Source organism: Physeter macrocephalus, chromosome 20 (assembly GCF_002837175.3).
Source record: "Physeter macrocephalus isolate SW-GA chromosome 20, ASM283717v5, whole genome shotgun sequence".
NCBI classification, from domain to species: domain Eukaryota; kingdom Metazoa; phylum Chordata; class Mammalia; order Artiodactyla; family Physeteridae; genus Physeter; species Physeter macrocephalus.
Genome location: NC_041233.1, coordinates 72,348,196 through 72,367,168, shown reverse-complemented (window position 1 = coordinate 72,367,168; position 18,973 = coordinate 72,348,196). Strand labels below are relative to the sequence as shown.

Genomic DNA, 18,973 nt, shown 5'->3' with positions numbered 1-18,973 from the left:
CATGTGACCTCTCTTCTACCTTTAGTGCAAAGACCACACAATCAGGTAGAGTAATTTCATCACAGAGTAGTTGTTTTGTGCCTGAAACTGAGAAAGTATTTTTTTCCAGTACAGGATTTTGTGTGTGCGTGTGTGTGTTTATGTATGTGTATTCTATGTTCATTAATACTTATTTTTCACTTTTCAAGATATACTATATACATTATGTGTGTGTGTGCATGTATGTGTGTATGTATGTATGTGTGTATTCTATACCTATATATATATCCTTTTCATATTTATTACATGGCTATATAAGTGTGTGTACATTTTGTATACAGGTATATATTACATTATATTGTAGACCTCAACAGGCCACTTTAAAACCTTTCTGAGGTACAGTGTTCTTGCTCCCTATAGGGTAATTTTACATATATGCTCATCATCGTCATCAGCATTGCTCTCATTTAACAAGCTTGTCACGCTACGGGTACTGTGCTAAGTACTTGGAAGTTTTTAATGCTCACAGTAACCCCACGAAGTAGATAGCATCATTACTCCCATTTTATAGATGAGGAAACTCAGGAGTAAAGAGGTTACACTGCCCAAGTTGGAATTCGAATTTAAACTCAGTTTTGACTGATGAAGCCATTATTTTTAACTAGGGTCAGCACACTTTTTCTATAAAGGGCCGGATATTAAATATTTTAGGCTTGGAGGGCCGGATGGTGATGTTGCAACTACTCAGCCCTGCTGGGTTATGAAAGCAGCCGGAGACAATATATAAATGAACGGGTATGGCTCTCTTCCAACAAAAGTTTATAAAAATAGGTGGTTGGCAGGATTGGGCCCCTGAACCAGAGTTTGCTAACCCCTGCTTGTAACCACTAGGCTCCACTGCCTTCCTGACGCCAAAGATTCAGGCTAAAACTGAAAACTCCTCCTCTCTCCCACTCCACAGCACTGCTCATCAAAGACACGTCACTTGACTACTCTGGGCTTCAATTGCTTAGTTTCTGGTGGAAACAGACTATCTTGGCCTACATTGCAGTTCTGAAATCTAGAATTCTGGATTTTCAAGAACTGAGCTTAGGCACAAGGAGTGAGCGCCGACACTCATAGAAAAGGAAAGAGTGTGTCAATGTTCATATGAGTGGCTGAATCTGTCTAAAGGAGACATTCAGGTGAAAGTTGTGGAAGAAACTTTTCTTTTACCTCCAAAACAGCACAGGTAATGGTGTACCATATCAGAGCCAATGGGCAGATAAGTCAGAAACTCTGATGTTTAGGGGAAAGAGCATGTTCAGTGAATGTTAGTATACATCAGACACAATGCCAGGCTCTTGGTAAGCCTTGTTTCATTACAATATCCCTATGTGGGTAGGTGTGACATGTTGGGGGTGGAGGAGGAGAACTGATAAAATATCAATATTCAGAGCATGTCAGGAAAAAGCCTCTCAGGACAATACCTCATTTGGGAACCTGGCAGGTCCAGAAACGAAATATCATTCGTATGTCCACTGATGATAAACTCAACTACTAAATTAACAGGCCATATGCTCTGCTGAACTTATTTAAGGTGTAAAAGGTGTAAATAGGTAAATATTATGGTTAAATTAACAGGCCATATGCTCTGATGCATAGGCCAGAGTATCAGTGTATTCATTTATCCAGGAGTATTCACAGTTATGGAGCACAGGGGTTGGCTCAATAAGCATTTCTGGAACACCCAACATGTACTAAAGACTTGGGAACAAAGATAGGGAAGAGTACGTGGAGTTTGCGTGAAGGAACTTTCAGACTGGTCACTGTGGGTCTGCGAGGGATGTGAGGAATGCTGGGTGGAGATGGACCAGGGACCATCTGAAAGTGGGCTGCACCCCAATATGGACCTACCTTTTGGGGACCACTCCTCTAGAGCCCACATATGGGACAGGAAGGAGGACACCAACCTGGCTTCCCAGGAGACAGGTTGCCCTGGCTCTGCCTCATCTCCTTCTGAGACCCTGGACACGAATACTAATGCCTCATACACACTGAACACTTACAGTGCAGCCGGTTCTGTGTGCTAAGTGCCTTACATGCCTGACTTCACAAACTGAATCTGAATTCCCGAGCGTGACGGTGTAGGTTTCCCATGATTCAGCCCCAACATAACGTTCTAGTTTTTTCTCCCCTACATGCACCCTAATCGGCAGCCACATTACATTACTTTCCATTAATTTTACTTCCAGCTTTAGCTGACACAATCTCTTGCCCCGGATTGCCTTCTCCAAACCACTCCATCATGATGCTGGCTCTCCTTCTAGGCCCAGCTCACATGCTAACCCTTCCTTGAAAATTTTCCTTGGCAGGGATCTCTCTGGTGAACATTAGAAAACTTCACACCTCATTCCTTAACATTTAAGTGCCTTAAAAAAATCCATCTTAGTATTCTTGGTTCTGATTACAAAAATAAATAAAACATTGATCATTGTAAATAAGTCAAACAATAATGGCAACATTTTGGCAAACATGTCACACTTCTCTCAAGATCTTAAGTTCCTTAGGGACAAGGACTATATTGCATTCATCTTTATATCCCACCAGAATCTGTCCATTTTAGCTCCAGTATGTCTACCCCAGGCTTGGTTCATAGTGGGAACTAAGTGGGGCTTTATTTGAATGAAGGAATTATGCTTAGAACTTTTGTAGCTAAACCTAGAGCTGATTTAAAATTTTTTTTTATTTTTCAAATTAATTTTAGTGGAGTATAGTTGGTGTACAGTGTTGTGCTAGTTTCAGGTATACAGCAAAGTGAATCAGTTATACATATACATATATCCACTCTTTTTCAGATTCTTTTCCCATATATTGTAGATCATTACAGAGTACTGCGTAGAGTTCCCTGTGCTATGCAGTAGGTTCTTATTAGTTATCTATTTTATATATAGTAGTGTGTATATGTCAATCCCAATCTCCCAATTTATCTCCCTGCCCTCTCCCCCTTGGTAACTATAAGTTTGTTTTCTACATCTGTGAATCTATTTCTGTTTTGTAAATAAGTTCATTTGTACCATTTTTTAAGATTCCACATACAAGTGATATCATATTTGTCATTCTCTGTCTGACTTACTTCACTCAGTATGACAATCTCTAGGTCCATCTGTGTTGCTGCAAATAGCAATATTCCATTCTTTTTTATGGCTGAGTAATATTCCACTGTATATATGTATCACATCTTTATCCATTCCTCTCCTGATGGACATTTAGGTTGCTTCCATGTCCTGGCTATTATAAATAGCGCTGCAATGAACATTGGAGTGCGTGTATCTTTTTGAATTATGTTTTTCTCCAGATATATGCCCAGGAGTGGGATTGCTGGATCATATGGTGGCTCTATTTTTAGTTTTTAAGGAACCTCCATACTGTTTAGAGCTTCTTTTTTTTATTTCATGTGAGATTTTTGGTCAGTGATGTTATTAACATGTCTTTATTCCTAGTGTTATAATACTGCTCTAAAAATTACTAATAAAATCATTTTGTTGCTATATTAAGGAAATGTCTGTGCTTTCTTGGAGTGCGGGCCAAATCCATCCCCAATCATCTGTTATTGCTAGAAATCCTGTTGCCTCTATCTTCGGACCACTTTGGAGATAAATTATTTAATTCATGCTGAGAACATTTCAGTACTTGAGGTTGTTCACCTTTCAAAGTTCCTCAGGTATCTGCAAGAATTTGAGAGTTAAAATATTCCTGGGTTGTAGGTCTTCACTTCATTGGAAATTGACTGCACCTTTTAATCATTAAATCATGAGCATCACAGATGACTTTCTCGTTTCTGCTGAAGGCATGTTTCTTATTAGACTAAAGCTTTTCAGCCTGTACAATTAATGGTTCATAGCACACTAGGGAACATTTATTAATTTTCATTTTACTTGTTTTTTTGAAGGTTATGGGGGTTAAGGGTTCTGAGTTGGAGTTATTGAAATTCTAAAAGGTGTAAATAGGTAAATATTATGGTTCCTGGAAAAGTGAGACATTTTTCCCTTTAAGCAAGTGATTAATACTACTAATAAAAATGTCATCAGTCTTCCCCACCAGGGTTATGCAGTGAGACAGAAATGTTGTATGTATGTGTATGGTTTGCTTTCCATATCTAATAAGACATTTCAAGAGACTGCCTTATATAAGAAAATTACTTTAAAAAATAGATTCTTGATGCTTTGTTGATCAAATACAATAATTCTAAGTGAAAAATAGTACCTTCCCATGCATTTACTAAAGCTTTTTCTTCACTACACTTGATGGCTCATAGCAGTGTTTGAGATGCAGGGAATTTTTTTTTTCTCTTATCAGATCACCTAACATGACTATCATTCTTACTGAAGGCTGGATTTCTGGACGGTAGGCCTACTTCCGATACTTTTATGGATAGATTACTTACCTCCTTTATATTTCAATTGAGTTTCATTTACGAGCTAGTTTCCTAAGTAGTTATTTCCTTATGCTACTATTTATAGTACATGATGTTGGTTACATATGTCAAATATGTAATTTTGGCATATATCAAGCAGTACGTTAACTTTATTGAGATATAATTCACATACCACACAGTTTACCCATTTAAAGTGCACAATTCAATGGTTTTTAGTTTATTCACAGAATTGTGCACCCATCACCACAATCTAATTTTAAAACGTTTTTGTCACCCCCAAAAGAAACCCTGTGCCCATTAGCAGTCACTTACCATCCTCTGCACCTCACCAGCCCTAGGCAACCACTAATCTGATTTGTCTCCATAGATTAAGTAGCGTTTTTTAAAAAAACAAATTTTAATTATCCAAAAAGTTTGGTGATTTTATAATGTTATTAAAACCAATACAGTCAATACAATACTCCGGTAAGGGCATTTTCCTCTATCTTCTCACCATTTTTATCTTCAAAATGAAGCATCCGGTTTGCAATAATTTCAAATCCACTGGTAAATTACAGTAGTATTATATTTTCCTGCACTGCCCTTCTATTTGGTTGGTACTAGAAAGTTCTATATCTATACCTAAGTCAATGCAGAAATGTTATGTTAGAAAAATGGTGAATACGTTAATGGTTAGCATGAAGCATACTCAGAGCAGAACATTTCAAGCAACTCCATTGTTCCTCCATTTCATTCTCCAGTTCCTTCTATCTTACCAACACATACATACACATATGTGCACACACACACACTCACACACACACACACACACACACACACACACACACACACACAGACACGCCCAGAATAGCCATGGTCACATTCTGTGGAAGATGCTAGAGAGCAGACTTTATGTAGTGACAACCAGAAGTAGCAATACATGTTCAGTACTGATACATTCTTAATGCACCCCATAAAAATAACATGTGTTGTGTATTGTGATTGCATATACATGTGATTTATTTCTAAATCATAGTGGGAGTCATGAAACATTCTCTAGGGGTCAGAAATGCTAAAGCAGAAATGTATAAAATAGTATTCTAGGTCGATGTGTATTTCTACTGATTTTGCTCGTGGCATTATCAGGAAAGCTGGTGGTCGTTCATTTCTTCCCTCACTCATGCAACATCTATTTTTTGGCTGAAGACAATGTGAAGGGCACAGTGCGAGGCCCCAGGTAATAACGAACACCTAAAAGTCAGCTCCCTTGGGAACTGTTACCCAACCTCTGCACATAGAAGGATGGGCTGTCTTCTCAGAAGGAAAGAGCTCAATGAATCGTGCGTCTATTCCTTTTTCTTGAAAAATTGCAGCCTATATTTTGCAGGAAAATTCAACATAATTGGTATATACCCATCTTTTTAGGTGAATTAGGTCTTAACTGACAGCTAGCCCATTTTGTTCTAAAATTCAACAAACTCTTGGAAAATCTTATTCCATACAATCTTTTGAATATGTCATTTGCCATTTATATTTGATGGCCTTAAGCAAAAAAAGAGTTATAAGAGGTATTAATGCAAGTAGATAATAAAGCTGCATTCTATAAATCTATAGCAGCTTACAGTAATCATTAAAGCATGCAAAAGTCTTTCATCTATTCAAAAATATGCAGTGCACAGAATGTCTGCTAAGGTGCATGACAAGTCAGAGTTAAATATATATTAATAAATGAATTAGCTTCATAAATAATAGCCATAATGACATTTTAGGAGACAATAAGTCTGAGGATTGTCAGAAAACGGTTGATGTATGAGCTTCACGTCTCAGTGATTCTTCAAAATGAATAGGCTTTGAGAGATAGTTCAGACCCGCGACCAGCCTATTTCCTTGAATAATTTACTTGTTGTCAATTTGTACAGCCACATTACACATGCAAATTGTGCTGCGTGTGCAAACACCACTTGGAGAAGATAAAAACAGATTTACGAAGGCTATAGAGGAAGGATTTATTTCACTTTCTCACCCAGGTCAAGCAATACATGTATCTGACGATTGTGTGTACCCAATTTTGTTGTAATTATATCAGCAAATTATTCCTTATAATCTTATTATTTTTAGCAGTCTCCTTGTGCTTGGGATAATTAGCTTTCTTCACTCAGTGTAAAAACAATTCAACTTGCCAGCCAGGCAGGGCATAGCTCCATTATCTGTTTTGGGTTTAAATTTATTCCCTATATTCTTGGACACTTTGTGTAAATTAAAAATTTCATAGTCCCTAATACTGTACACGCTGTTCATTCAGTGATGAATTAAGGCCCCTAAACCTCTCCGTTTGCTATTAGATATCTAACCCACTTTATATGTTAATCTGTGCTAATGAATTCCACAACCCCTAGCCACAGCGAGATGACTAAAATTATTACCACTTACAGAGATATGCCTTTTTCATTTAAAGTTCAAGTCAAATTGCTCCCATAAACAGTCTGCCACACAAAGATACCTCCTATAAAGGAGAGTTACTTACCTATAAGTAGAGTTCTCTGAAGGTAGTATTATCTTGGGATGCACATTCCTAGGTCACGTGCCCTCAGGTCTCTGGTGTGGGTGGGGAGAGAATTCATAGCTGATAGGTAAGACTTTCTTTCCTTGGGGCACTTCATTAGCTCTGTGGCCTGTATTCCTAAGGGTTATTTGTGCCACACCCCTTCATGCCACCAATCTCTTCTTGGCAGAAAACGGGTCCCAAGTGCAGTAGGAGGGCAGTGTAACTCCCAAATGAGGAGTGAAGGACTGGTTACCATAAACAATTGCTGATGATCAGGAAGCACGTTTTCCATTTTAAAAGAAATTACCTATAAGGTAATATGCCTAATTACTAAAATAAATAAATAAATAAATAAATAAATAAATAAATAAATTAGAGTTTTTGTGTGTAATATGAAATTCAAATGTATATTTGCTTTTTATATAAACTTTTTTTATTGTAGAAAGAATACATTATCATTATGGAAGAACTAGAAAATATAGATAAACAAAAAGAATAAAAATCACACATATTCTCACAGAGTTCCATCATCCAGTGATAGCCACTTCTAGTGTCTGATATCTTTTTTTTACAGGCTAGTTTTCTACTTACATACACTTTTAAGATGGCAGCAAAATCACTAGTCTTATCATGTCCCTCTTCAACCCATTCTGACCAGATGTTCTAGGACAGAGCAGCGCCTGTCCCATTTGCCCCTAAGTCTCCAACTTAACCCATTTTAAGATATCTGCTGTCTTCCTCTAAAGTTGAGTGAGTCCCAGAGTTTCAAGGGATGAGCCCTTCACTCCTTCCATCCCTCTTTCCTCAACAGAACATTCAAGCAAGTTCTCATCCTGCTTCAGCTCTAACATACTATCAGTAATTACCACCTTCCCAAATAAACTTTCACAAACAGCACAGCAAGGCACAAGAGTGTCAGGCACGGTCTGAAGGCTGGGGTCCCTGTACTAGACTTCACCGGACCTTATACACGTGGTATCCTATTTGTTTAGGTACTGCTTCATATTCATTGCTGCCTCTGCCCTTGATCCTCACAACCACCATGAAAACATGCAAAGCAGGTGCTATTGTTCCTGTTTCACAGATGAAAACATCTAAGGTCCCGGAGTTTAAGCCTCCTATCTGGGAGAAAAGAGTTAGTCTCCAGGTCTTTGTGAACAGGTCTAGAACAAAGTGCTCTCCATTTTAATTCTTGTCCCTGATTGTCTCGTATGACTTTGGAACTCAGGACATTCGGTGTGTTTTCAGTATTTCTCCTTAAGGACAGATCATTTCCAAAGGTAAATCTTTGGAAACCTTTTTGGTTAGAAATTCAGGTCTTCACACATTATTTTATTTTGAATTTCCTTAATTATTTATTACCTTAAGAAGGCTATTTACGTAAAGCAAATATTTTGCTTCAGGAAAGTTTATAATAGTCTATCTTTTACAGTATCCTCTGCTTGAAAGTCAAAACAACTTCTTGGGAATGAGATTTTTCAGTCCACAGGTAAGAAAATACTCACAGATTAACTTAATTCGATATCACGCCTGGAAGTAGTACGATTGAGACTCAGTTGAGCCCTTCCCCACTGTTTGTGCTTTTCTTTTGGCCACAGGGTCACTCATAGTGGTAAACACCCGACTAGTTAGGATGGCATGTCACACATGACATACACGATGGGAGGAACATCAACCTAGAGGAACAATTTAATCATTTTAAAGTTTGAAACTGTCATGTGGATGATAGATTGGGCAGCCTGCAATTAACCTGAGTTAATATTTGGCAGAGCCAGATGTACAGCTCTTAACATCTAATCTCACAGAAAGTGTTCTTTAGTTAATAAAACCCAAATGTACTTTAGTTCAGCATCTTCTCTGAAACACAGTACATTCACCTCATTGTCTCGTCTCCATTTATGAACCTCAGACGCAGGTTTGGTTCTACAGTGACCAAGCCCAGAAAAGTGTGAAGTGTGCAAGGATGGGATTCTATGCCTCAGCCATCCCCAGAAGTGTCTCCTCCCTTCCTCCTTCTAGCCTGGCCGTGCCCTTCTCCCCGTGTGCCCTGTGGTCTCCTAGTCCTCCTTCCTCTTGTTAAATCCTCCTGTCCTGAAATCAGCTCGTCATTTAGTCACAATGCTGTGCGGTTGGCTATGTTTTCACTCCCAAGGATCATCTTCATTTTGACTGGGACGAATCCTGGAGAAAAAATATTTAGGCACCAGGTAAATGTTCCCAGTGACATCAAATGATGTGACTTCGAACCAGGTTCTTGGGGATTAGGGATATTTTAGGTGTAGAACTGTTGAATGCCATGTGGAAGATCCGGGTTCCTTTCCTGGTCTGTGACAACTTATTCTCTCTCTTTTGGAATAGTTTACTCATATACAAAATGAGGATAAAAATGAAATCTCTCTCATTTGATTGCTGTAATGATTTAATTAGTTAATATGTGTAAAAGCAATTGGAATTCTGCTGGCATTTAGAAAGTACTCAGTGCATTTTGTAGATATTCTTCCTCGTCCTCTTCCTCCTTCTCTTCTTCCGGGGGTAGGCAAGAAAGCGCATGGGACTGGGAATCAGGTGATCCTGGGCTCAGATCTAGATTCTGCCACTTGCTAGCTATGTGACTGTGGGTACATAGCCTTTCTGAGCTGTAATTTCCTTTGCTATAAAACAAGGATAATAAAAGTACTTTATCTTGTTGTCATGAAAATTAAGTGAGATAATGCCTATGCTATGCTTAGCAAGGTGTTTTGCACCTGGCAGGTGCACAGTAATGAATTGTTATTTTTGATGCTAATAAAGGCAAAAGACCTACGTGTATTTGAGGTCAACAGCACAGTTTTCTAAATATTAAATTGCCTCATAGTCGCTTAACTAAATATGAATGTCAGCTTGTTTTCATTTAAATAGTGGGAGTTTCCAGGTTTATGAATCATAAATATGATTTCCTTTATGTAAATATTTCTCCACGATTCAAAACAAATAAACAATTAAAAAACCCACAATAGTATTATTTGTAGAACATTCTAATGAAGTGCTAAGGAGGGGCTAGCAAGCAGGTTGTTACTAAAAAGAAAAAATTTGTATCTGTGAAAGTATGAATGTTAATTATGTTAAGTAATTATGTTAATAAGACTTCAATGAACAAAAAAGTAGAGAAAAGAAAATATAGAAATTCTATTATTAAGCAAAACTGTGGAGAAAGTTCCTTGAGCTTCTTTTTAATTAAAAAATTAGAAAACTTTGAAAATTATTCTTTCTCTCAATATCTTTAAAGTTCCATTACCATTTAAAGGTAGTTTATGATTATATTAATATATGCATCAGATAATTGCCTTTATATCAGCAAAAAGGAACCCTAGGTATATACCATACTAACTGTAATCTACAATCTGGTTCTACCAGTTTCCATTAAATTCCCTGAGTTTTCACTTCTTTTTTTCCTCCATAGAATCTGTTGCCAGATTGTTTATATTTGTACCCTCATTTTCATTTTCTGTTTCAACCATAGACTTTTTCCAAAGTCTATGGTTGAAATAGAAAACACAGTCTTTTGTTTTCAGGTGCAGTCTACTTGCAAGTACTTTTCACCTACATTATTGCTATAGCTTCCCAACAGGCTTCCCCAACTCCGGTCTACACGCCTCTATCAACCTGTCCTTTAGCCTCTCCACAATTTGATTTCCACTTTATTTTCCCTTTTTTTTTTTGCTAATGATGAAACAGGTTCAGGGAAGTTTAAGGAGTTGAACAGAGTCATACGTATCCTTGTGACTTCAAAGTCCAAGGTCTTATCACTAAGCCATGCTACTCTTCCCTAAACATGACCTATAATGTCTCAAATTTTCCTAAAATGAATTTTCCTATCAGATACACCTATTAAGTTCTTCACATCCTCCTAATGCCAGTATATAGGCTACCTTTACCAAGAAACTGTCCTGGAATTCCAACCTGATTTCATTGCTTCCTACTTACTGCAATCATAACACTTTGCTCTCTTCTTGAAATAGCATTTAGCATTGTCTGCTTTATATTAGGATTATTTATATCTGTCTGTCTCCCCAACAAGATTTTGGATTCTTGGGTGGCAGGGACTATGTCTTATCTGTCTCATTTAATCATCCTTCCCTTTCATCCTAAAATAGTCAGTGTTTCCCACGGTGTCTTGTATCTAGTAGATATCAAATCAGTATTGAATAAATGGCATAAAAGCTTCATTTTAAAATGTAAGCAAGTACGTTCCTGTGTTTCTGAAATAAATTTAAGGGTTTTTTTTGTTCTAATAGCAATTTTTATGAAAAATATCTGTTATTAACTAAGTGTTCTTGTATAGAATAATTTTTTTCAACAAGAATGTACTCTGTATAGGTAAGGAAAAGTTTATGCTACATTAACTCATTATTCATCATGTAATTATTGACTGAGTGCCTAACATACAGGACAAGAGAGTATGCAGATGTTGGGTGGTGCCGAATATAAAAATGATCAGTCTTGATCTTAAAAACTATAATCTAAATATGAATAAACTCAACAACAACAAACAACTATAAGATTCCATGAAAAACTCAAGGATGTTTAAGAAGATACGCACCTATCTGAATTAGAAATGCTTGCATTTCCAGTCATGGCCGAGTAAGCTCCTGTCTGACCAACCTTTCTTTTGATGACAACTCTAGACTCTGGAAGAAGCAAAATAACTTCTTGAAGGCACTGGAGAGTGAACAAAAACAGTCAGATACTGGAGAGTTCAGATACCTTGAAGAAGCAGACTGCAAGGGATGACTTTATCATTGCTTTCCATCTCTTATCCTCAGGGAAGTTCACAACTAGCATTATGTAGGAAGGCTAGAAACTGAATGGTAATACAGTCTAACTGGGGAAAGAGTTTGGGGCAATAACAACGGCTAAAAAGTGAAGAGGCATCTTGAAAAGAAGAGAGATAGAGAGGGTGAGCCTAAGTTCTACTTATAAACTATGCCCTAATCTTTCGATGACCCTTGAACTATGCAAGTGAAGGACAGACTCCCAGCAGCACAGCTCACACTAAAATAACCGAACTTAGATTTGAACTGCCACCTATCACAGGGAGACAGAGCTTGTACCTTGGGCTTAGCCAATTAACTGCCTGCTTTAAAAAACAAAGAAACAAACAAAAAATGTTCTTTGGAGGAACATAACAGAATCTAGAGTTTCTACAACATGTCATTCACAATTTCCAAGATGAAATCCAAATTTTTCATTATATAAAAAAATTGGAAAATATGAAACATTTTCAAGAGAAAAGAAAGTCAATGGAGACTAACTCTGAGATGACCCCAATGTTGGAATCAAAAAATAAGAATTTTAAAAATAGTTATGCTAAGGACTGAAAGGAGAATACTGTACTATAATGAATGAGAGCATAGGAAATCTCAGTCAAGAGATGTAAACTATAAAAAAGAACTAAATAGAAATTATAGAACTGAAAAATAAAATACATAAAGTGAAAAATTTACTTCATGGCTTAACAGCAGCATGGATATGACAAAAAAAGAGATTCAGAGAACTTGAAGATACATCATTATAAATCATATAATCTCAAGAACAAAAAAAAAAATTTGTAATAAACGATCAGAGCCTCAGAGTCTTGTAGACCAATATCAAAATGGTAAATATTTGAGAAATGGAATGACAGAATGGAATAGAAAAAGTATTTGAAGAAATAATGGCTGAAAATTATCCAAATTTGTTTGAAGACATAAATTTTCTAGTTCACAAGTTCAGTGAGCTCCAAGCAAAACATATAAAATCTAAACTGTGCATCTAGAAACATTATAGTTCAACTGCTGAAAACCAAAGGTAAAGAGACAATCTTAAAAGTATGTGAGACAAATGGCACATTTAACTGGAGAACAATAGTTTGATGGATTTCTAACATCTCATCAGAAACAACAGAGGCTAAAAGACAGTGAAACAACAGCTTTAAAATAATAAAAGAAAAAAACCCACATCAACCTAGAATTCTATATCCAGCAAAGATATCCTTAAAAAAATAAAAATGAGTTTCATTTCCACCTAGAATGTGAAAGCTGGAAAGAGCATCATTCATACTCTAAAATTAAGGAATTGCTGTATAAATGACAAAATTATAACTTTCCTCGAGCCCATCAGAACACTAAGTTTATAGGGCAAACAAGTAGCTAGAAATCCAAGGAACGACAGACGGTCAAAAGGGAGAGGTGAGATGGGAGCACTTGCTTACCTGAGATAAGCACCGAAAGAAGGAACAAAGAAGAGACTGAACAAATAGAAAATAACTAGAAAGATAGTAGATTTAAACCTACCCATATGAATAATTACATTAAATATAAATATTCCAGGTACAACAATTAAGAGACAGAAATTGGCAAGATAAAAATGCAAGACCCAAGAATGTATTGTCTATGAGAAACGGGCTCAATATTTTAAGAATAAAATAATGAAAAAAGATGCCATGCAAATATGAAAAAAAAATCCCAAACCTAGGTGGCTATATTCATACCAAACTAAGTAGACTTCATAGCAAAGAATATTACCAAGGATAAAGCTATTATGTAATGACAAAGAAGTCAATTCACAAAGAGGTCATAGAAATTCAAATATACATGCACCTAAAACTAGTTTCAAATACCAGAAACAAATTGCTACAAATAAAAGGAGAAACAGACATACCCACAATAAGGATTGAACAAATAGAATATCAGTAAGGAAATAGAAAACCTGAATAACACTGTCCAACAATTTGATCTAATTGATGTTCACGGAACAATCCAAACAACAGGAAAATCCACATTCTTTTCAGGTGCATGATCAAAATTTTAAAATTGTATTTCTATTTAATAACAATGAACAGTTGGAAATTGAAATTAAAAACAGTACTATGTACAATATATCACAAAACCATGAAATACTTAGGCAAAATCTATAATATGTGCATGACCTATATGCTTAAACCCACAAAATATCTGAGGGAAATTAAAGAAAACCCAGATAAATCAGGAGATAAACTGTTCATTAATTAGAAGGCTCAATAATGTTAAGATGTCAGTTCTCTCCAAATTGATCTATAGATTCAATGCACATCAAAATATTGTCAGTGTTTTTTGGTAGAAATTGACAAACTAATTCTAAAGTTTGTATGAAAAGCAGGCAAACTATAATAGTCAAAACAATTTTGGAGAAAAAAAGGAATGTGTCTTGGAGGACTCAGACTATCTGACTTCAAAACTCACTATAAAACCACTGTAGTTAAGACAGTGTGTTATTAGAGAAAGGATATACACATAGACCAGTGGAACAGCGTTGAGGGTCCACAACGTAGATCTACATATATATGGTCAATTTGATTTTAAACAAAGGTGAAAAGGCAATTCAATGGATGATGGCATTTCAATAAATTGCCAAAAAATAAACCTTGACTTATACTTTGTACCATATACAAAATTAACTCAAAGTGGATCATAGCTCTAAAATCTAAAACTGTGAAAATGTCTACAATAAATCAGAGGAAAACTATCTTTGCGACCTTGGGCAGGACAAAGATTTCTTAGACATAATACAAAAAGCACAAACCATAAAAGAAAATGTCAATAAATTGAACTTTATTAAAACTGAAAATTTCTGTGCTTTGAAAGACACTTAAGCAAATCAAAAGACAAGTCACAGACCTCATTAGTCGAAATTAAAATTAATACCACAATGAGATACCACTAAGCACTTATTTGAGTGGGTAAATTTCTTTTTAATGTCTTTGCCAAGAGTTTGGAGCAACTGGAACTTTCGCACATGGCTGGTAGGAAAGTGGTACAGCCACTTTGGAAAACAACTGGCAGTTACTTATATAGTTAAACACAAACTTACCATACAACCCAGCAATCCTACTCCTAGGTATTGACTCAAGAGAAATGAAAACTTTATTCACACAAAAACCTACATGAGAGTGTTTTTAGCATTCTTTGTTCATAATTCATAATTGGTAAAGATAAAAAACATTTGAAATATCCTTCAACTGGTGAATGGGTAAACAAACTGTTATAGCTACATAATTAAATACTACCCAACAATAAAAAGGAACAAACTGCCGATACATTCAACATGAATGATCCTCAAATGCATTATGTTATGTGAAATAGGCCAGACTCAAAAGACTACACACAAATGGATTTCACTTATATGACTTCATTCTGGACAAGGCAAAACCATGAGGACAGAAAACACCTCAGTAGTTCCCAGGGGCTGAGGGTGAGAAGTGGTTTACTTCAAAGAGACATGAGGGAACTTGAGCTGATGGCAAAATTCAGTGTACTGATTGTGGTAGTGGTTACATGACTATATTCATTTGTCAAGTCTCATAGAACTTACACTATAAGGGGTAAATTTTATTGTACTTAAATTCTACGTCAATAAACTTGGCTGAAAAAAAAGAATGAAGGTGAAATAAAGATGTTTTCAGATAAAAGAAAACTAAGAAAATCCATTGCCAGCAAAACTTCTCTAACAAGACATGCCAAAGGAAATTCTTTAGAACGCAGGTAAATGAAAGCAGATATAAACTCAGATCCACAGGATGGAATGAAGAGCATCCGAAATACTAAATATGTAAGTAGATGTAGAAAACTAATTCCACCTCTTTATTCCTTTAATATATATAAATGGTTTAAAGCAAACAAATACTGGATTGTGGGATTCACAATGTATGTGGCTGTAGTGTATGTGACAATATCAGGGTTGTGTCCAGAACAGTGAATGGACCTGTATAGTTGCAAGGTTTCTACATTTTTCACGAACTGTTAAAATACTAACTTTAAGTCGTCTGTGAAAAATTAAGGATGAACATTGTAATCCCTAGAGTGACCACTAAAATATAAGACAAAGAGGTAAAAAGAAAAAGCCAGTATATAAACTAAAATGAAATTCCAGAAAGGACCTAGGAAGTGTGCTTGGGAAGAGAGAAGACATTGCTCTAGGGATGGGCAAGGCTCAGAGCTGGGAGGGCAAGATGGCAAGGTCTGTGTGGCTGAGTTTCTGACTTGGTTGGCTGGACTGAGAACATAACCACAGAGTAAAATGTACTTTTCTTTCTTTTTTTTTTTATTGAAGTATAGTTGATTTACAATGTCGTGTTAGCTTCAGGTGTACAGCACAGTGATTCAGTTGTACATTTATATATACACACACACACACACATATATGTATATTCTTTCTCAGATTATTTTCCCTTATAGGTTACGGCAAAATATTGAGTAAGTTCCCTGTGCTATATAGTAGGTCCTTGTTGAAAATGTGCTTTTCGTAACTGGAATTAAATAAGTAAATTTACCCAAAGTTTATATAGAAAGCAATTCGAAAAAAATCCCAAGACAGAACCTAGCAAGGGTAAGATGGTACGAGGCAGATCATTCAGGATAACCTCAATTTAGCAAGTACATGGTTTCAAGTGTTTATTTCCAAATAGTTACAGGAAATTCAGAATAGTCATTTCATTAGAGACAGACAATACCCTAAATGCCAATTAGATTCCCAGGTCATAGACGATAATTCCACATGGTAATTAAAAAATCAAACAAAATAAATAATAATACTGAATAAGAACTGATTCTCCCTTACTTTGAATGGTGGAAACTTTGGAAAACATTCTGAAGGGTTCTTTTGGACACATTCAAGGTGAGATGCTAGTTCTTTAATTAGTTACTTCACTTTAAACTTCCAGCTTTCTTTTTCTTCGCCAGCACATCATCACCTTGTGCCTGGCAATCAGGATGAGCGTGCTGGATAGCGGTGTTTTATGCGTCACACACACACAAAGACGATGAAGAATAAGACATCAAAGTTATTGGGCTAAAACTGGAAAAGAGGTTTCCAGATGGGGTGCCTGTATCTACGAGGAAGAGATTAGCTGACGTGGAATTTCCATCCTGTGAACTGCAAGAATCAAAGGGGAGGCAGAGCGCACTTTTTCCATTCTCTGCACCAGAGGAAAATGTGTCAAGTCAGCCTCCAAGCAGACCACCAGGAGGCCACCTACATGACCACTGCTCATCTGGAACAACTTTGCTATTTTTTAGAATAAATTGAGGATGTTGTGCTGAAGGTGGAAGGGAGGTGAGAGGTGGCATACAACAGGTTGTTTGAGGGGGTTATTTGAAAGTCAGATTTGATTAAGGGAGTTCCTAGTGAAGGGTATCCTCAAAGGCTGGGTTGAATTCATAAAACTGAATGCAGAATATGAATGGGTAGAAAGCAGGGAGCAATAAAAGAGCAAAGGCATGAAAGCAAGAATGAAAGGGAATAAATGAATAAATGAATGAATGGAGAAAATATTAGACTTGATGATCAGATTTGTCTCTTGCCCTCCATTACCACTACTTTTATCCAGACGCTAATCATTTATTCCATAATGGTCTTCTAACTGGGTGTCTTTCATGTTGGCTCAACTACTTCCAAATACATCTTTCATATTCACAAGACTATAACATTACTCTCCCTCGAGCACCTTCTTTTTCTAATTACTCCCTTGATTAGAATCCTTTCATTCCCTCCACTGTATCAGGGTAGAAATTGTGTGTTTGTCTTAGGGAAGTCCCCCAGAGTCTGACCCAAGCTGGTTTCTTATGTCTTACCTAAAGCACAGCATTCCTGCCATTCTGCATTTGTTGACGTGATACTCCTAAACCACCGTCCCCATTTCTCTCTCTTTTTTAAAAAAAATGTTTTAATCTTATATTATAAATGTTTTCAACAGATAATTATTTCCTAATAAAACATAATTGCAAATAACTTGTAGTTCCACAAATCTACCACATAAAAAAACTATGCCTGTCATTACAGAGAAGGAATCCAGTCATAATGACCACATGAATTCACAAAAGCACATAAACACAAATGTCAGGACTGGAGATGGCACTCTCTCTTCAGCAAAGCCTTGTCTTCTGCACACATGAGGTCCTCCTTCCTCATACTCACACAGCACTCCTGCTTACCCCTAATACAGTCCTCATCACACTGGACTGAAGTTGCCCAACTATGTGTTTTCTCATACCATGAGGGCGGCATTCAGATCTGCATTTGGCAGTAGGTTTTCAACAACTTTTTATTGAATGGATGAATAACCACTGTTGCCAGGGCCATAAAATCATTACAAAACATCAATTCCAAGCAAACAGAATTTGTCCAGCTTGGACGTCTTGACATAGAGAATAGACGATTATTGGCATGTTTTTAATATTTTCTATGTTCTTAATAAAATTGATATTAATTATGATTGCCACATTATACAATGTTTTATATCTAATCTCTCATATATAACAATAGCATTATATACTGAATTTACTTATAGTACCAAGACAATCTTGGCATTTTGTAAATATTTGCTTTTTTTAAAAAAAAAATTAAATTTTATTTAATTTTTTTTTTATACAGCAGGTTCTTATTAGTCATCAATTTTATACACATCAGTGTATACATGTCAATCCCAATCGCCCAATTCATCACACCACCAGTCCCACCCCCCCGTGGCTTTCCCCGCTTGGTGTCCATACGTTTGTTCTCTACATCTGTGTCTCAATTTCTGCCCTGCAAACTGGTTCATCTGTACCATTTTTCTAGGTTCCACATATATGCGTTAATATACGATATTTGTTTTTCTCTTTCTGACTTACTTCGCTACTTCACTCTGTATGACAGTCTCCAGATCCATCCACGTCTCAACAAATGACCCAATTTCGTTCCTTTTTATGGCTGAGTGGTATTCCATTGTATATATATACCACATCTTCTTCATCCATTCGTCTGTCGATGGGCATTTAGGTTGCTTCCATGACCTGGCTATTGTAAATAGTGCTGCAGAGAACATTGGGGTGCGTGTGTCTTTTTGAATTGTGATTTTCTCTGGGTATATGCCCAGTGGTGGGATTGCTGGATCATATGGTAATTCTATTTTTAGTTTTTTCAGGAACCTCCATACTGTTCTCCGTAGTGGCTGTATCAGTTTACATTCCCACCAACAGTACAAGAGGGTTCCCTTTTCTCGACACCCTCTCCAGCATTTG

The 18,973-nt window shown here is 36.5% G+C and overlaps 1 long non-coding RNA gene across 1 annotated transcript in view; it reads right to left on the bottom strand.

The window, feature by feature from the left end:
- LOC129391634 (uncharacterized) overlaps positions 1-18,973 on the bottom strand; it is a 69,768-nt gene that overhangs the window by 41,980 nt on the left and 8,815 nt on the right. The window contains exon 2 of the long non-coding RNA XR_008616119.1: positions 6,900-6,970. This is a non-coding gene — a long non-coding RNA (uncharacterized lncRNA). The remainder of the gene's footprint in view (positions 1-6,899; positions 6,971-18,973) is intronic.